The sequence below is a fragment of the Odocoileus virginianus genome, chromosome 5, assembly GCF_023699985.2.
Source record: "Odocoileus virginianus isolate 20LAN1187 ecotype Illinois chromosome 5, Ovbor_1.2, whole genome shotgun sequence".
NCBI lineage: Eukaryota > Metazoa > Chordata > Mammalia > Artiodactyla > Cervidae > Odocoileus > Odocoileus virginianus.
The window spans coordinates 67,565,636-67,586,684 of NC_069678.1; the positions used below are offsets into that span (position 1 = coordinate 67,565,636).

Below are 21,049 nucleotides of genomic sequence, written 5' to 3' on the forward strand. Positions count from 1 at the left end.
AGAGACATTACTTTGCCAACAAAAGTCCATCTAGTCAAAGCTATGGTTTTTCCAGTAGTCATGTATGGATTTCAGAATTGGGTCATAAAGAAGGCTGAGTGCCTAAAAATTGATGCTTTTGAATTGTGGTGGAGAAGATTCTTGAGAGTCCCTTGGACTGCAAGGAGATCCAACCAGTCAACCCTAAAGGAAATCAGTCCTGAATTTTCACTGGAAGGACTGATGTTGAAGCTCCAACATTTTGGCCACCTGACGTGAAGAGCCAACTCACTGGAAAAGATCCTGATGCTGGGAAAGATTGAAGGCAGGAGGAGAAGGGGACGACAGAGGATGAGATGGTTGGATGGCATCACCGACTCAATGGACATGAGTTTGAACAAGCTCCACCAGTTGGTGATAGGGAAGCCTGGCGTGCTGCATTCTGTGGGGTTGCAAAGAAACAGACATGACTGACCAACTGAACAACAACAAGATACTGAACACAGCACCCAGACTCCAAGCTGAAGCTCCATTACTTTGGCCACGTGATGTGAAGAGCCAACTCATTGGAAAAGACCCTGATGCTGGAAAAGGTTGAGGGCAGGAAGAGAAAGGGGCGACAAAGGATGAGATGCATGGACGGTATTACCAACTCAATGGATATGAGTTTAAGCAAACTCCAGGAGATAGTGAAGGACAGGGAAGCCAGGCATGCTGCAATCCATGGGGTCGCAAAGAGTTGAATGTGACTCAGTGACTGAAAAACAACCACCCAGACTCACAGACATGAATTTGCATCTTTTTAAAGATCTCTCTAGCAGTGGACAGAATGATGTAAGGAAAAACAGTAGTGAAGCTCTCTAGGTAACCAGAGAATAGAGAAGGGCATTCATTAAGGTTACTGGCAAGTGAGATGCAGAAACAGAGGCAGATATGAGAGATTTCGTGGAGTGAGAAATGGTGGGAGGTCTGGTATATAGGGAGGTACCACGACTGGATTCCCATTAAGGATGGACATGCTGTCCAGTGGGCGGTCAGATCAGCAGACAGCCTTCAACTGCCAGTTCCTCAAGGTCATCAGATAAGGTGATGACTTTCCAAGTATGGCTGCAACTGGAGACTCAACAGAATGGGAAGACAGGGCTCTGATGTGCACCACTCACTCCAGAACACAATACTCTGCCCAGTGAGCCAAGGTCTCATTGGACTTCATCACATTTGAATTCACCCTCTGCCCAATTCTACTACAATCCCTTTTTTTTCACAGATGGCAATCCCTAATAACCATCTTATACTCCCAAATCTATCTCAGCATCTGCTTCCAAAGAACCTGAACTAACACAGTGAGCCAGGCTTTCTCCTCAATCCCGTGGTCTAAGAACAAAAAAAAATATGCACAAAGATTAACATCTTCTTATGAACTGGAACCACAGCCTTCAGAAATCATTTCCCTGGACCCCAAGCAGGAATAAGCCTTGTTTAGCTAGAGCCCAAAGGGAAACAGCTTGGTATAAGATGGGATGATATAAACAGGTGGGGACCTCTAAGAAGGCATCCCAGGAAATCACCCTTTATCAGCCAGAGGTGCACTGGGGACCAGAGGAGCTATCAGAGTAGGCTTTAGTGTGTCTTGACAACTTTTCCGGAAATAATCTTCCTTTAGCTCTTCTTTCACCATAAAATTCGATTAACCACAGTATCGGCTTTCGCAGACTTAATGAGAACTTCACAGCCCCAGCACTTGCAGTCTCTTCCTTTCTTCACTCAACTGTTTATTCAAGCATTTTAGCAGACATTTCAAGAACAATGGTAATGAGGATGGCCCCAGATATTTTCGATCGTCCTGTGCCTAGATTTAGGTGCTGTGGAATGAGTGATAGACTCAATGAGGAGCTTCTGACCTCAGAAGGCTCACACAGCAGTCTGTGCAAACCAAGGCTCTCCCGACCATACAGAAAATGCTCTCAAGGCGGAATGTGCATGTTGGTCTCAGAGCACCGAGGAGGGACAGTGAGGATGGCCTGGGGGAGAACAGGAAATCAAGATGAAGGTGACATTTGAGCCTGGTTTTGAAAGACAGGTGGCAGATTGCCGGTTTCAGTGCTTGGGGAGATGGAGGCCATTAGAGCGAAAAGCGAGTTCACTGGAGGGAGCCTTGGGCACACAGGTTATTTCAGGCTTTCTTCTTTGCCAAAAAAGGGCACCAGGGAGGAGAGAATGGTGGCAACTGAAGCCACGCGGCCTGATGATCAGTGACTTTGAACTCTTATGTTTACTACTTAAGAAGATAAATCTGCAGTGAGAAATGCTAGAAAAGGAACTTCAGGCTGGGAAACATTATGTAGAGATGAATTCTTGTTAAGGACATCAACAAAGATATAGATGGACTTACTTGTAGAAATACATTCCTAGGGGAAAGATAGAGAGAACAGGTTTTCTCTGGATAGAGAAATTATGACTTTTTTCTTTCTAATTATTCTACCTGGAACATGTGCATCTTGTGTAATATTTTTGAACGTGTTTCCCCTTAAATCTGTGCAGGGTGAGTCAATTAGGGCACATGCATTCAGCAGCATCCTTCATAACCATTAAAATGAATGAGGAAGAATTAAGGTGTGGATTTGGAAGGGAGTCCAAGATAAATCAAGTGAAAATGGCAAGATGCAGAGCAGTGTTCAGAGTATTCTCCCACTTGTGAATTCTGTTAAAGGATACAGAAATATAAGCACATACACTTCCAGGAAAGTCCTAGAAAAAAAGCACAGAATATTGTTCCAGTAGGGACTGGGATCCAGGGTGGGCCCTTGTCTCTGCCACTTGTGCTTCATTTGTACCTGGCCTTGAACTTCTTCTGTGATCAAAGCAAACTGGTTAAGTTAAAATAAAAGCAAGATTAAAGTAAGGAGAATTCTACATACTTTTTTCAAATAGTACTCCTCAGCCTGAAGGCAGGGGAGAAACCCTAGTCCATTTTACTTACTTTTTTGATCTGGTTGGCTTCTTTTCCCGTGAACACACCCTCACCTTGGGGTGTAAAAAAGCAATTGCTTTGAGGGCTCTTGGGCCCCTCTGTCCACTGATTCCCATTCTGAAGGGCAGAGTCAGTTTGAGGGTCACAAACTGGGGCCTACAATTAGCTGGTGGTTACAGTCTCTCTGCATAGGCAGGGGCTACTATTATATCAAATCTTCCCCTACCAGTTTTTCAATTATCTATGACTAATGAGCACTTTGGGAACAGTTTCAGACACACACATAATCCTCTTTCCTGACGTCAGCAGCAGAAATTAATGACTGTGTGTATTGCTGGGAGACAGAAAATGCATTATAATGGTCAACAGAACTGTTATCCTCTCCAGGAAGGGGGAGGTGGGGGCAGGGTGTCATATTAACTGGAAGGTTCAGTGTTCCTTTGTATTCCTACAAACATGAGATGAAACCCAAGGGGAGAGCTGGCTCAAAGCCCGTGGAAATGTCAGAGAGAGGTTTGGGCGTGGGTGGTATGTGACCCTGGTTCCTCTGTGCTTGGCACTGGATCCCTGGTCCCTGCTCATTTTTGCCAAGGTCAACAGGCCAACCGGATCAACCAGGACAGTGCTAAGTGACATCCTGCCCTGCCTGCAGAGTGGGTCTCTGAGGACTTTCAGATTGAATCCACTTTCAATCTGGTTTTGAGATGAGAGAACAAAACACACGAACATGCAATTCTCCAACAACAGGCTGGGAATTACTTCAAAAGAGTATGGTGGTTTCTATGACTTTATTGCTTCACACGGGCAAGCTATGAGCTGGGAGAGTTTCGAAGATTTGTAAAGACCAATTGTGGTAGAGCTCCAAAGTTACGTGAACCATGAGGCCTCAAGTTACCAAAACATAATACCATTATATGCTTAAGGCTGCCAGTAGATTGGCTATTGATACTTTTTTTAAAAAGAACTGACAGAATCAGGGGCTTCAGCCATACCTAGCACCAAAATTCTCCTACAGAGATCTCACTTGGGCAGGTTGGTTCAGGGGGCTTTCTAGACCTGGAACCATAACTGATACAAGACTCACTGAAAAACTTTCCAGTAATTCTTGCTCCTGAATGGGAAGTACACATGCCTACAACTCTTCACTCAGAGTAAGTAATGAAAACCTCAAACGTGACATGTCCTGACACCTGGTGAAAGACATCTTCTGAAACAAGAAGTTGTTCATTTCCCTGCTAAAAATAACCTTGTTTCAACTAGGAATTAAACTGTATTTTAAATTACTGATTTAATAATTTTCTGATGATAGCCTCATCATTCATTGATCATTAAAGAAATGTTTATGGAATACCTACTATGCGGCAAGCACTGCTTTCATGATAAAAATGCATTAAGGAACAAGAGAGATGAGGGTCTCTGCCCTCATAGACACTATTCCCAACCAATACCTCTTCTGAGTTATAATTGTAACTATTCCAATCCTGTAAGCTCTTCTGTGATTTGGACTCTCTTTTTTATATTGCTGTATCCCTACCATTCTATCCTGATCCACAGGAGGTGTTTACTCAATAAACACACAATATATTTTAAATCAAGCTTTGAATAACCCTTACGTTATATTTTGTTTTTTCCCTGTTCTTCTTTTCTTCTCTCCTATTAGAGAACAGCTCAGAGATAACTGTATTTATCTCTGCATTCATTTCCCCTCCCCGCAGCACCCAGCAGTGTTTTCTAGAACACACATCCTCAGTAATGTTCATTCAACTGAATTTATACATTCCTTTTAGAAAGAACATAAAGTTGTGATAAACTAACTTAGAAAGATTATACACAAACACAAGGCTGAATACCAGTAGTTGGGACAGTCAAGAGCAGAGACTGGATTGAAGGTTAATTCTTGAATGCTACTGAGACAAGGAACATGTTTCGTTATATAATCCCACAAGTAATACACTCTCATCTAACTCAGGCACAATGTAATGTATTAAGATGTATGCATGTGCCTAGAAAACGACTGACCAGCAGGTCCACGGCTCTCACTAGGTACGGTGATGCTATGCTGACAAGTCATTGTGGATATCATCCTGAATGAAACAGAGGCTCTCAAACTCTCCTTGCCTGGTCAAGTCAGATTCAAGAAGTGAATGGTGGTCAAGTTACAAGTTTAAAGTCCCAGGTCTTACAGCTAAATGGTCCTGAGGAAGGCAGGATGGACACTAGGCCAAGGAGTTTGGACTTGTTCTAACAAGCAACTGCCACTGCAGGTCAATGAGCCAAGAAGTGGCATATACGACATATTTTAGGAAGATAAATATCCTAATAATAATAATGTCTATTTATCAAAACCTATGGACTCTCAGTTACTGTTCTTGGCATTGCTCAGTTGCTACCCACTTCATTAGTAGCAAAAAACCCGTGAGGAGAGTATTAGAATCATCATGTTTGTTGTTCTTCAGTAGCTAAGTTATGTCTGACTCTTTGGGACCCCATGCACTGCAGCACACCAGACTTCCCTGTCCTTCACTATCTCATGGAGTTTGCTCAAATTCATGTCCATTGAATTGGTGATGTTATTCAACCACCTAATTTTCTGTTTCCCCCCTCCTCTTTTTGCCCTCAATATTTCCCAGCATCAGGGTCTTTTCCAATGAGTTGGCTCTTCACATCAGGCAGCCAAAGTATTGGAGTTTCGGCATCAGACCTTCCAATGAATATTCAGGGTTGATTTCCTTTAGGATTGACTAGTTTGATCTCTTTGCAGTCCAAGGGACTCTCAAGAGTATTCTCCAGCACCACAATTTGAAAGCATCAATTCTTCAGCACTTAGCCTTCCTTATGGGCCAACTCTCACATCTGTACATGACTACTGGAAAAACAATGGTTTTAACTATACAGACCTTTGCTGGCAAAGCGATGTCTCTGCTTTTTAATAAATTGTTTCAGTTCAGTTCAGTCACTCGGTCATGTCCAACTCTTTGTGACCCCAAGTGCATTGTTTAGGTTTGTCACAGCTTTCCTTCCAAGGAGGAAATGTCTTTTAATTTCATGGCCGCAGTCACCATCTGCTGTGATTTTGGAGCCCAAGAAAAAAACTATCACTACTTCCACTTTTTTCCCCTTCTATCTGCCATGAAGTGATAGGACTAGGTGCCATGATCTTAGATTTTTAAATGTTAAGTTTTAAGCCAGCTTTTTCACTTCCTCTTTCACTGTCATCAAGAGGCTCTTCAGTTCCCCTTCATTTTCTGCCATTTGAGTGGTATCATCTGCATATCTGAGGTTGCTGACATTTCTCCTGGCAATCTTGATTCCACCTTGTGATTCATCCAGCCTGGCACTTTGCATGATGTACTATACTCCTTTCTCAAATTTTGAACCAGTTTGTTGTTCCATGTCCAGTTCTAACTGTTGCTTCTTGACCTGCATACAGGTTTCTTAGAAGACTGGTAAGGTGGTCTGGTATTTCCATCTCTTGAAGAATTTTCCACAGTTTACTGTGATCCACACAGTCAAAAGCTTTAGTGTAGTCAATAAAGCAGAAGTAGATACTTTCCTGAAAATCCCTTGCTTTCTCTATGATACAGTGAATATTGGCAATTTGATCTCTGGTTCCTCTGACTTTTCTAAATCCAACTTGTACATCTGGAAGTTCTCAGTTCATATACTGTTGAAGTCTAGCTTGAAGGATTTTGAGCATACCTTGCTAGCATGAGAAATGAGCACAATCACATGGTAATTTGAACTTTCTTTGGGATTAGAATGAAAACTGACCTTTTCCAGTCCTGTGGCCACTGCTGAGTTTTCTCAAATCTGCTGACATATTGAGTGCAGCACTTTAACAGCATCATCTTTTAGGATTTGAAATAGCTCAGCTGGAATTTCATTACCTTCACTAGTTTTGTTCATAGTGATGTTTCCTAAGGCCCACTTGACTTTACACTCTAGGATATCTGGCTGTAGGTGAGTGACCACACCATCACGGTTATCCAGGTCATGAAGATCTTTTTTGTATAGTTCTCCTGTGTATTCTTGCCACTTCTTCTTAATCTCTTCTGCTTTTGTTAGGTCCTTTCCATTTTTGTACTTTAGCATGCCCATCCTTGCATGACTTGTTCCCTTGATATCTCCAATTTTCTTTATGAGATCTCTAGTCTTGTCCATTCTACTGTTTCCCTCTATTTCTTTGCACTGCTCACCCAAGGCTTTCCTATCTCTCCTTGTTATTTTTTGGAACTCTTGCATTCAGATGGGTATATCTTTGCCTTTCACTTCCTTACCATCTGAACCACTAGGGAAGCTCAGAATCACTATGTTACAATTGTAGAAATAAACACAACAGAAAGGTTACATAATTTGTTGAAACTCATCTATCTGATGAGGAACGAGGTCTGGGTTTCAATCCAGGAATCTCAGATTCCAAAGTCGGAGATCTTCCTACTATACCACAGAGATTCGAGCTGGGAGATACGGAGCCAGAGAGGATGATCTCACGAATATATTGACTGTTATGGATATAACAGGAGGAAGCTTCATTTGACAAGAGGCTCCCAAGTGGGTCGTGTCCAGGAACATGAAATCCCAGCATGCTGATCCATCTAGCTCCTTCCTTTTCTCTCCTAGGTAAATTCCAAAGACAGAGACTCAGGACTTCAAATGGCCATTAGGGACCATCAACGTTAGTACATTCCTCTTACACCAGAAAACACTGAATCAGGGAGGAAGGTGGGTTCCCTGGGGTCACTGTCTGTGGTAGTAGAGTCTGGAATGAACCCTAGGGCTCCCAACCAGAGGCAGGCTTCCTCCACTTCTCCATACTACCATCCTGCCCCCAATCCTAACTGCAGCAGGAAGCTCACTTAAGCCAGGGTCTAAGTCACAGGGAGAAAGGAGAGTTGGCAAAAGTCCAGTGGATTCCAGCAGTGCAGGTGGCCAATTCTAAACTATTCAGAGCATAAAGTGCAGTTTTTTAGCTTGAAATCATCCACTTTGACACCAACAGTGACCTAATTCTCTAGATAATTGCTGATGCCCTATTTTGCCCTCACCTAGCCTAAGGCCACCTCCAAAGAGCGTTTCCTGGGTAGATCATAATTAATCAGTCTTTCCTCTACAATCCCACGGCATGTTTCTTGGAATTACATCATTCTGTTCTACATAATAGCTTTTTTTCCCCCTTGTGCTTCCTTTTCCTATTTTAGATTCTAACCACCTTGAGGGCAGAGCTCTTTTGGTTTAGCAGAGCACTCAGAAGGTCAGGTTAGGAGGCGGGCAGGCGTGGGTGAGGATCCTGGCTTTACCAATCACAGGGCTTGTGACCTGGGCAAGTAATTCAATTTCCCTGCTGCAATATCCTCCTTTTTTAAAAGGCTACAATCATGTTTTTGAATATTTTTCTCCCAAAGTGGTTGTGAGGCTCAAACAAGGTGATACATACAAAAGGACTTTAGGATTCTGTCTGCCACAAGGGAAATGTTTGATCAATGTAGATGCCATGGCTATTGTGACTCTGTATTGCTGGTGTATAGGTACTGCCTGGCACACAGTGGTTACTCAGTTCATTCTGGCTGAGGTTACAGAGCTGAGGAGAGAGCCTCAATGTTAGGGCATGTGGAGATATGTGTTTTGGGGTTTATAAGAACAAACCAGAGAAACTGCGAAAATCTGCTAAAATATTCACAGTAATAGAGTTCAGTTTTCCAGCACAAAAAGTGTCTCCCCACAGCTATGTCACCATGGTATGTCTCCAGAGTGAAATATTTTAAAAGCGCTGAAGGTGTTCCCCTCAGAGTTATTTTAAGGACCAAATGTTTGCTTCAAAAGGAAAAATTATGATTTTGTCAGTGAAACGCTTGACTGTTAAGATGACCAATGATTTTAAAACCCAGACATACAGTTCTGCTGTGGAGACTTCCCCTATTGCTAGGGGAAGGCAAATTCAGGAAGTATATGAAAATATTTTAGCTGTCACTGTGCTGAAGACATTAGAGCTGCGGTCTGGCCAGCTTTATTTTCTCTTTGCATAATTCAGTAAAAAAATAAAAGTCATATAAAGAAAACTAGGGACTGACACAGATTTCTCAATTTTTTATTTAGTCTCCTGGATTCATTAAAAAAAAAATACTAGAATTTGGATCATTTGTCACAATGCTCTATCTCTGAAAAGAAGAGAAAGGGGATGACCTCAAAATAAAGGATATTCTCTTAAAATTAAATATATTTCCTCTTATAGAATTTATTTTCTCATCCTATCACACACCAGTGAACACCTTGCCAGGGGCCACAGTTGGTCTCTAGTCTAGACTCCTGTTAGCAAATTGCTGGTTTACAGAATTGTAACAGCCTTCTAACAATGGGGGAACCAAACAGCAAGTCCTCACGTGAAGAAGTCAGTTGGTGGGGCCAGTGTTAACCACACATCATCAAACATCTGGTGATCTGAAGACATCTGGGGCTTTTCTATCATGTAGACCAAACATGATTCAGGTAATTGACCAAATTTTTCACTTCCCAACCAGATGTCTTAGTTTCATATAAATGAAGCCAATCTTGTACTTTCATGTGCAAATAAGCGAGACATAAATTCACCCTGGAGGGCAGAATTAATTGCTTATTTTCAATGAATAGCAAATTACATACTATTCCTTTATTCTCCAATGATTTTACCTTGAAAAAAGGTTTTCCACTCCTGTTTTGAAAAGTATATACTGTATCTTAGGAGAGTTCTGTCATTTTAAAATGTTTATTCCTTATAGCTAGTAAGTTTTGCAATGAGTCAGTATGCTATAATGAAAAGAGTGGTCTTAGGAGTCAGAATGAAACATGTTCTAGTTCTGTGTCCAGTCCCACCTTCAGACTTTTAAGGGCCTTGGACAAAGCTACTTAAAGTTTCTGGATTCTGATTTTCTTTGCAGATATAAATCATAAAACCATTTAAAAGGGACACTGGGAGGACTTGAGATCATTCATTTCTACAGTATGTGTTGGACATTTACTCAGTCTATTAGAGAGACACAACGGGGAACCCCAGTGCTGTCCTGGGGCCTCTGTCAAGAGTACAGGTGCTCAAGTTGGGGTGCTATTCAAGCCCTGTTTAAAATGCTGGAAGGACAAGCATACTGTCCAACAAGACCAGTGCCTTGATTCAGGGTTTTTAATAAAAGTATGAGCAACTCCAACTGAAGCTACTGTTTAAGGGAGTATCAAATCTGTAAAAGGAAGGACCTGTCTGAAACCTTTCCTCTTCTTTTATGGCTCTCAAGCACACCCTGGAATTTGCTCTCATCACATTTGTTTAAAGAATTCATGTGGTTATCAGTGACCCTCCACCCTCTATGCTGTTGTCCTGACAACCAACCATTTACCAGACAGAATATGGAAAGCAGACAACAACGTGTCCCTTTGGTCAGGTTTAACAGCAAAACTCAACAATACTCAGAAAATATTAAAAGACCAGGGTCTCAGGGTTTTGAGATCCTTCAAGGGGATATAAATACACAGATACAGACATACAAATGTACATATAAAGAAGGAGAGGGGGATGTATGGTGAATTCAACTGGGTAAAGAGAGGCTGCTATGAAGAATTCAATTTAACAGCTGTTTAATAGCTATTTTATTTCAATAGCCAAGCTACAAAGAGAAACACTGCACATAAAGGCAAAAAGGGCTGAGTTTGTTGTTCTAAGAAGTTAGATTCTTTTATTACCAAAGCTTAGAAACATCTAAAATATATGAATAAACAGAATGTGGCTGTGGTTTTTTAACTTTTTTCCAAAAACCAGAACTCCCCCCTCCCCAAATGGAATCAATACATAACTCTGATTTGGTTCAACTAGAGAGAAAATGCCCCAAAGTGATGGATGCCCTAGCCCTGACATCTATGAGACATCCAGATCTGGGGGCTGAGGTTCAGGGGTTCTAATCCAGAACTTAATCTATAGTGAGAAACTGTGATGGGAAGGTATTCTAGAGGGCAGTGATGGTAATCTGGCGCTGGAAAACTGTAGGTCCGTAAGGCTGTTGTTGCTCAGTCTGTAAGTCATGTTGGACTCTTTGCGACCTCATGGACTGCAGCGCACCAGGTTCCTGTGTCCTCTACTACCTGCCAGAGGTTGCTCAAATTCACGTCCATTGAGTTGGTGATGCTATCTAACCATCTCATCCTCTGCCACCCCTTTCTCCTTTTGCCTTCCCTCTGTCCCAGCATCAAGCTCTAAGGCTGTGCTGTAGAACAAAAAGTGAAGAGCAGAAAGTGTCCACTATTTAACCACAAAGACAGTGACCTCATTCTGAGTGAGCGAAGATGCTGGCACTGAAGGACCCACAAGCGGGAGTGGAATATGCCAGGTTGGCATTGAGCCAAATGTCAGAGTAAAATCCCTGAAGCCCTCAACCATGTCACCATGGGAATTTAGTAGGAAAAGTTTCCAAACATGATGCTCTAACTTAATGTCCTTTAAGTCTCTGTCTGGCTCATCCAGTGTGTATGTTGGGAAGAGAGAAGGTTCATGGACATTTTGGGGAAAATGCTCAAGTGATAAGAAGATGCAACCTTAAGCTTTGTAAATAAAACAAAATCTAATTTCTCCATTTCAAAGTCTCATTCTCTGGACACAGGAGCGGGGAGGCTGAACAGACCGTGCCCAAAAGGAAAGCTGGCTCAGAGCCCAGAAGTGTCACTGGCCATCTCATCCTTTCACAGTGGCCACATGGATGATTCCCAGAGGGGGAACGGGGTGCAGAGGGAGCTAGCCCAGATTTCTAACAGGCTTTCGTGTCCTGGGTCAGGAGGAGAAACAGACAAACTGCAGGATTCTGCCTTTTGCAGAGAGTTTTGGGATTGTGTAGCCTCGGGAAGGTGAACAAGGGTGGACATCTATGGGGTGGGTAGGGGGAGGTGTCTATGAGGTTAATCCACCAGGCCCTGGCTTGCATAGCCAGAATTGACTATTTTTTAAACAAAAATCAAGATCACAAAGCTATTATGCAGAAACATATGTAGAAAAACTGTGGGTCTTTTTTCTCTCTAGTTTTCAAAGATAATACAAATTCCTTACAGCCAATTCAAACACTACAAAAAGACAGCAGAAGAAATTTCCCATTATTTCCTTCTCCCAGAGATAACTACCCCTGAAACACATAGAGAATACCCTACTAATATATTAAGGTACCAGTGATTCACTGGTAAAGAATCTGCCTGCTAATGCAGGAAATGCAGGTTTGATCCCCGGGTTGGGAAGATCCGTTGGAGGAGGAAATGGCAACCCACTCCAGTATTCTTGGCTGGGAAATCCCATGAACAGAGCAGCTGGCAGACTAAAGTCCACAGTCTTGAAAAGAGACACAACTGAACACACATGCACATACCATACATACACGTTTGCCTTTATGTACAAGGGATATTACAAGTATGCAATTTTATAATTTGCCTTTTTAACTCAGCAGTATGTAACAGACTTCTTTACTCATCAGTGAGTACATTCTTTTTGAAAATGTATCATTCTGTAATATGGATGTGCCATATTATTTAACTAAGCCCTTAGTTTCAGAAACTTAGTTTGTTTCTGTCAAATTAAAAACAAATCTAAATTGACCTAGGAGAGGCTTCACTTCAGTTCAATCACTCATTTGGGTCCGACTCTTTGCAACCCAATGGACTGCAGCAGGCCAGGATTCCCTGTCCATCACCAACTACTAGAGCTTGCTCAAACTCATGTTCATCGAGTCAGTGATGCCATCCAATCAGCTCATCCTCTGTTGTCCCCTTCTCTTCTTGTCTTTGATCCTTCCCAGCATGAGTCTGTTCCAATGAGTCAGTTCTTCACATCAGGAGGCCAAAGTATTAGAGCTTCAGCTTGAGCATCAATGAATATTCAGGACTGATTTCCTTTAGGATGGACTGGTTTGATCTTGCAGTCCAAGGAACTCTCAAGAGTCTTCTCCCACAACACAGTTCAAAAGCATCAATTCTTCGGTGCTCAGTTTTCTTTACAGTCCAACTCTCACATCCATACATGACTACTGGAAAAACCATAGCTTTGACTATGTCGGCAAAGTAATGTCTCTGCTTTTTAATATGATGTTTAGGTTGGTCATAACTTTTCTTCCAAGGAGCAAGCATCTTTTAATTTCATGGCTGCAGTCACCATCTGCAATGATTTTGGAGCCCAAGAAAATAAAGTCTCTCACTGTTTCCATTGTTTTCCCATCTATTTGCCATGAAGTGATGGGACCGGATGCCATGATCATAGTTTTTTGAATGCTGAGTTTTAAGTCAGCTTTTTCACTCTCCTCTTTCACTTTCATCAAGAGGCTCTTTAGTTCCTCTTTGCTTTCTGCCATATGTGGTGTCATCTGCATATCTGAGGTTATTGATATTTCTCCTGGCAATCTTGATTCCAGCTTCTGCTTCATCCAGTCAGCATTTTGCATGATGTACTCTGCATTTAAGTTAAATAAGCAGGGTGACAATATACAGCCTTGACATACTCCTTTCCCAATTTGGAACCAGTCTGTTGTTCCATGTCCAGTTCTAACTGTTGCTTCTTGACCTGCATACAGATTTCTCAGGAGGCAGGTAAGGTGGTCTGGCATTCCCATCTCTTGAAGAATTTTCCACAGTTTGTTGTGATCCACACAGTCAAAAACTTTAGTGCAGTCAGTGAAGCAGAAGTACATGTTTTTCTGGAATTCTGTTGCTTTTTCTATGATCAAACAGATATTAGCAATTTGATCTCTGGTTCCTCTGGCTTTTCTAAATCCAGCTTGAACATCTGGAAGTTCTCAGTTCATATACTATTGAAGCCTCACTTGGAGAATTTTGAGCATTACTTTGCTAGTGTGTGAGATGAGTGCCACTGGGCGGTAGTTTGAAGATTCTTTGGCAATGCCTTTCTTTGGGATTGGGATGAAAACTGACCTTTTCCAGCTGTGGCCACTGCTTAGTTTTCCAAATTTTCTGGCATATTGAGTGGAGCACTTTCACAGCATCATCTTTTAGGATGTAAAATAGCTCAGCTGGAATGCCTACCTCCAGTAGGTTTTTTCATTGTGATGATTCCTAAGACCCATTTGACTTCTCATTCCAGGATGTCTGGCTCTAGGTGGGTGATCACTAGGAGAGACTTAGTACGGATTATTATAAGGGGGTAAAGGGGTTTTTCCAACAGGGGAGGAAAATTTACTGCAATAGGGAGAATATTGTAACCATAAAATCTGTAAGTGTCCCAAGAGTTGCACATAAATTGTGTGTCTTTTATAGACTAAACAAGGCTAGAAAGAATAAAGTGTAGGGAAATGGCAAAAAAGAGTGGTGTGATTAGAGAGTAGATCAGAGTGTTTTACCTTGAGGCCAGTCTATTTTGGGGAGGGACCCATGATAGTTTATTTACCATGTTACCCTGACTAGGCCACAGGGTGCCCAGATATTTGATGAAATGTTTTTCTAGCTACGTCTGTGAAGGTGTTTTAGGATGAGATGAACATTTAAATCAACAGACTGAATAAAGCAGAATGCCCTCCCTAATGTGGGTGGGCCTCATCTAATCAGTCAAAGACCTGAATTGAACTCCAACCCCCACTAAGACAGAATCCTTTCTGCTTGAAAACCTTTCAATTTGCCATAGGCTTCTTTCCTGCCTTTGGACTTGAAATGAAACATCAGCTCTTCCTGAGTCTCCAACCTGCCATCTTCAGGATGGAACTACATACACCATCAGCTCTCCTGAGTCTCCACTTTGCCAACTTACCCTGCAGATCTTGAGATTTGCCAGCCTCTACAACTGCGTGAACCAATTCATTATAAAATGCACATGCTCTCATCCACATGCACCCTATTCATCTGTTCCTCTGGAGAACCCTAATATGAGACTCTTAAGGAGGGCTGTATGTTGGTTCAGGCTGAGGGTGGGCCAAAGGTCAGGGGCCTGAGGAAGCACAATGTATGGTTAAACCTGTATTTTGTTCTAAATGATCAGTGGGGACATGCAGTGCAGCTAATCATTCATAAAGCAAAGAATGGGAATGTGGAGGGTTGTGTTTGGCCTTGTTGGAAATAAACAAAGGAGCCATCCATGAGTCTTATCCAAGTCACACAAGGAAGGACAATTCTCTACAGCACCCATTTCCTGGAACACAAAGCTTGGGGGCATTTGTAAACATTCCCAGCTTTCCAGGGGCACAGGGCTCAGATAAAAATCAACACTGTCATTTCTAACCATTCTTTTTATAAGTAATATTGTGAAGAACATCTCTGAATTAATCCTCATCCACACGGCACCATGGCTCACTTGAGGAGTTTAGGAATGGCACTTCTGCTATCCCTCACTTAGAAGGAGGAGCCGCAAATAAATGTCTAATATTCTCCAACAGCTCACATCCTTAAGGAACTAGAAAAACAAGGCAAAAGTATGACAACTTTTTCCAGCCGGAAAGGTCACACCCAAAACACCTGCATCTTCTTCCTTAGATGGACACTGTCTCAGGTTCCTTGCTCAAACAGTGAGATATGATGGAAGGAACACAGGTGTTGGATTTAGACATACTAGGGTTCAAATCCACTTCAACATTTACCAGCTATAAAAATTTAGGTTATGTGCTTAAGTTGTATAATCTGGGGAGAATAGTACACAAAAGGAATGCTATGAAGAAATGAGTAAGATGATGAATATAAAAGAGCCTAGCATACTGCAAGGCACTTAACTGACTTTCCTTAAGTATTTTATTTTCTTCTTTTTCCCCCATAGACATGAAGTTATATAGAAGGAAATAATGGAAGGGGCCACATTGCATTAAGCACCAACTGTGATCCAAGCATGATACAATGCGCTTTATGCTTCTTACATCATTTAAAGTCTCTTATTAAGCCTGTGAGGGAGCAGAGGTCATCCCCATACTGTAGATGAAGAAACCAAGATACAGGATTGACTTATAACATGTTTGAGTTCCACTTCAAATAAGTAGCAGGGTTGAAGTTAGGATCTAGTTGCTCTGGTTGTAAAATTCATTTCCTTTTGTTTCCCAAAGCCTGGGTGTTGCTATTAGCTCTACTCTTCCTTTCTGAGAAAATGACAGTCTTCCAAATGTGCTTGCAAATTCCCTCGGTAAGATTCTGCTTAGTAATCCTAGCCTCCCTCTCCAATGGAAGGCTGATATTGCTTTCTCCCCAGAGCCAACACTCCGCCATGAGCTAGTGGCCTACCCAACAGATGCTCCAGGATTCTACCATTTTTCCACCTTGCATATGCTCTCAGGGACAGTGAAGGAGCAGGAAAACATGTCAGAAGAGATACCAACTGTATCAGGCCTAACTAATTCACAAAATGAATTCACACTAGAGCTTGCTTCCACAGCCTGAAGAAACCTCCTGAACTAAAGACTAAAGGTAAAGCCTTTGGGATTTCACGATTCTTTCCTAAGGTAAGTAGAAAGGGAAGAGATGGGGAGTGAGACCTCTTTTATGAAATGTCTGGGAGGCAGCTATGAGCAGTGCCATTTTTCAGCTAGGGAAACTGGAGCCCAGAGCCTTCATAAGTGGTGAAGCTGGGAACTGATGCCAGCTGTCTGACTCTAAACCCACTTCAACATCCCCCTTCCTATTTCTGAATTTAAATGTTTGGTCAGAATCAATTGAAACCTCAAGGACTTAAGAAAAGGAAACTGCATTAGCATTTGCCTTCTAAATGCTAACTCTCCTGTTCTCATCACTTTGCTCTGTTCCCTTATATTTCACCTGCTGCATCAGACTGGTGTTGTCAAAGCAGGTTCCCCAGTGGCAGCATGAACGGCAACTGGGAACCTGCTAGAAAGGCACATTTTTGGGCTGCACTCCAGACCTCCAGGAGCAGAAGTTCTGGGGCGCGGCTCAAATAGCCCTCCAAGCCATCTTGATGAAGACCACTGCTGAGATGGATGGATGGCATCACTGACTCAATGGACATAAGTTTGAGCAAACTCCGGGAGATGGGTGAAGGACAGTGAAACAGGACAGTGAAACCTGGCATGCTGCAGTCCATAGGGTCGCAAAGAATCAGACATGACTGAGCAACTGAACAACAACTGCATTATCACCTAGAGGGCCTTCGAAAACGCAGTTCCCAGGCCCCATATGACTTTTGCTCAATGGTTTTAAAGTGGGGCCTGAGAACCCTTATTTTTAAAAGTTTCCCTAGTGAGCCTGAAGCATAAGCAGGTGTAAGCACAGAATCCCCAGAAAATGTTTACAATTAAATCATTTAATGACACTGTGTATTGGATGAGTGAACTTCACAAATGCACCCTTGGTTTAAACAATGGCCTCTCTTCTGATCAGCTGAGTGACCTTGGGCGAATGACTCCCCAGTCCCTTTCTCCTCATGTGCATAACAGAACTAATAACACATACTTAGGGTTGTGAAAATTAAATGATAGTATACAACACTTGGCACAGTGTCTGGTACCTTGTAAGTACTAAAGAAGCAGAAGCTATTTCTTTCAACCATCTAATAACAATGAGGAAAGCAAATTCCACGTAAAGTACCTCTATTCTATCAGACAGAAGGGGCTGAGCACACAGAAGTGAGATTGTTGGGTATCTGCAAGGTGCCTTTCCATTTCCTTGGGTCCTGCTGTGAGTGAGACTCTCTCCTGTGGGAAATATGACATCCTCTCATTATGTTGCCTTGCACCAATGAGATGCAAATGAACGTGGAAGGATGTGGAAGGGAACACCACAATGTGAGAGGATGTGGAAACAATGTAAAGGCAGAAAGGATGGTGCTACTGAGCTGCAGGTACTCACAGGAAATCCACGTTTCCAGGAAGGCTGAGCCACCTGACATAGGTGGGAAAAGTGCCCAGCGAGGGGCTTCTGTCTGTCCTTCCCAAGACAGAGCTGCACGGTGTGTGCAGGGCAGGGGGAAAAAGGCTGAGGAAAGGATACTGGGGACGTGAGAGACGCCAACGGGGCAACAGAGGACAGGGGCCTGCTAGAGAGCAGAAATAAGCACTTCACACTAAAATCCAGGTTAGGAGAACTACATTCCACTATCTCCATTTTAAAACAACTCTTCCCACTGCAGAGTGACACAAGCAAATGGATCCTGTCCTGCTCGAAATCTGTTCATCTATTTTCCTAGGATAATGAAGTGGCTATTTGGGTCTCCACGTCTGTACTCAGGCTGTTCTTTCTCTACGGAATATCCGTTTCCTTGCTCCTTCACATAGCTAACTTCTCTTTCCGCATAGGAAGCAACTCAGGGCTCAGCTCCTTCTGGACGGCCACCCTGAATGCCCACCTCTTCCACACCCTGAACTGTGCTCGTTCTCCTCTCAGCGTGGCCATCTCACCCGGCATATGGCTCAATTGTCATCTTTCCTTAATTCAGTGTTTCCCAGGGTGTATTTCCCGCTCCATGAGTTCAAAAATGTCATTTAAAACAAACACTGGGTGTTTTATTTGGGAAATAAATAAAGCTCTTGGTGTTTTATTTGGGAAAGGCCAAGCTGAACTATAGATGGATTTCTATACTGATCCTGGAAATTTTTTTCCTAAAAATCACCTTCAGTCTCAGAGTGTACACTGTGGGCTAGGCTGCTATATTTTCATGGCATTGTCTGCTCTTTCTTTCTGAGCAGACTATAATTTCCTTGTGGGCCACAGAGTCTGCTCATTGTTGCATTTCTGGTGTCTACCTAAGCACTTGCTATATGGTAGACACTTGGTGAAAGTCAACCACATGCTAAAAGGCAAAATCATCACATCATTCCCCTTCTGAAAACCCTCCAGTGGCTTTCTCTGATCACCCTGAGGAAAGCTCCGTCTGCCTTACTTCAAGGCTCATGAGGCTCCACATTTAAAAAACCTTTTACCCTGCCTCTTGCCAATCCCCTCTCTGACTACATTCTGCTAAACTGGTCTTTTTGACTTCCTTAAAAGAATCAGTCTTAAACCCTCCTGAGGCCTAAACACATGCTGTTTCTCATGCCCACATGTTCACATTGCTGAAACCATCTCCACTTTAAGGTCTCAACTCAAAAGTGTTCCCCACCACCATACTGAAGTCAGCATTTTGTTTCAATCATGACACGCATCAATATTTGCCACTGTCTTGTCTGTATATGTTCTTGCTATTGTATGGAATCCCTTCCTCTCACTGTAATGCAATATAAGCTTAACATCTGGGCTCACTGTTACCGTCAAGAATGATGAAACAAAGAAGATGCTAAAAGAATATTTGCTGGTTGCTGAATGAATGAATCAATCAATGTATCACAACAGTTAAGAGCCCCAGCCTTCCTCCCAGAATGAGATCAAATTCTCACCCACCAGTGACTAGCTCTGTGACCAGGGCAAGTCATTTAGGTTCCAGAAGGCTTCCTATAAAATAGGAAATAATGGGCTTCTATTTACATAACAGATTGAGCGTATTAGTTTCTCCCTCTCAAGTGGGGAGTGAAGTAGAAATAAAGGGGTATCCCTCTTTTTCAAACTGCAGTAAAATAAACACAACATAAAATTCAAAATCTTCACCATTTAACCATTTTTAGCTCTGTGTGCAATTAAGTGCATTCACACTTATATGTAACTATCAGTATCAACTATCTCCAGAACTCTTTTCACCTGGCAAAACTGTAGCTCTGTATGCATGAAACAATAAACCCCCATTCTCCCCCTGCTCTTGGCCCTTGGCAACCACCATTCTAATTTCTGTCTCTGAATTTAACTACTCTAGGTACCTTATACCAGTGGAGTCATATAGTATTTGACCTTTTGTGATTGTCTTATTTCACTCAATGTTTCCAAGGTTCATCTTTGAAGGTGTCAGAATTTCCTTCCTTTTCCAGGCTGAATAATATTCCGTTGTATGTCTATTCCACATTTTATCTGTTCATCTGTCATTGGACACAGCTATTGTCAATAGCGCTTCTTTAAATAGGGATGTACACATATACCTCTTCAAGTCCTGTCTTCAATTCTCTTGGGTATATACCCAAAATGGATGTTGGATCACACGATAAGTCTATTTTTAATTTTTTGAGGAACCACCATACTGTTTTCCACAGTGGACACACCATTTTACATTTCCATCAACAATACACAGAACTTTCAATCTCTCTACATTCTTGCTAACACTCTCATCCTGGTGAGTGTGAGGTACGAGGGCACATCTTTTAAAAGAAATAAGGCCAAAAATATGTAAAAGGTGACAGCAGCAATAAACTTTTGGAAGCTTGGAAAGAAGAGCCATGAACCCTAAGTGACCTGAATCCTAAACTGGTTGTTAGGAAAGCTAAGAAGCAACACAATCTGCCCTGCAGAACCCCCAAAGGCTTAGGAATCTAGTGGTACACATTATCTCTGGAAGTGACACTTGTGGTTGAAAATAGGAGGTCTGCTTGAAAGCCTACTTAATAAAAAGGTAAGCTCAACACTGACATTACACTGGCATGACCATCCCTTTCCCCAACCTGGCCAAAGACGACACTTACTCCCTGGAAAGAGCAAAATTGGATCTGGATACAGGATACCAGACAAGTGAGAATAGGGAAGATAAAGTGCAAAGAGGAAAGAAACAGCAAAAGATGTCATAATGAGTACAGAGACATCCAACCTCGTTCCTACGCTGCTTTCTTGAACTCAAGAAGCCAGGCCTGTATCCCTGCTATGGGATATTAAAATATTGGAAGTTCTTTTTTTTCCCCTGGGGACTCCAATAAAAGCAAGAGAAGAAATTCAAAGATCCTCATAGTAAGCAAACCATCCAGCTTGCCCTATAGGGAGAACTGTGCTGATAAGCCCTGTAACAGAATTTTTGATCAGTTATTTAGTACCCCATTCTCAAATATAAACAGCCAAGAATCACCTGAGCATCTGAAGAAACAGCCTCTCATACAAAAGACAGACACCCAAATAAGCAGGCAGATTCAAAAGATAGCAAAAATTTGGAGGAAATAGAGGAATCACACGACGAAGAGAGATTACATCTCTCTTGATGCATATACTAGTGTGGGACCAGACAGTTCATGCAAAACAAATGAACAATAGTTATTATCAAAATGATGGGTAGAGTTGTAGAACTAACTTAGCCACTGGCCCTAAAACAATTGAGAGTTGAAATATGAT

General features: G+C 42.2%; 1 protein-coding gene across 16 annotated transcripts in view; it reads right to left on the reverse strand.

The window, feature by feature from the left end:
* FGGY (FGGY carbohydrate kinase domain containing) overlaps positions 1 to 21,049 on the reverse strand; it is a 484,689-nt gene that overhangs the window by 249,400 nt on the left and 214,240 nt on the right. The window lies entirely within an intron of this gene.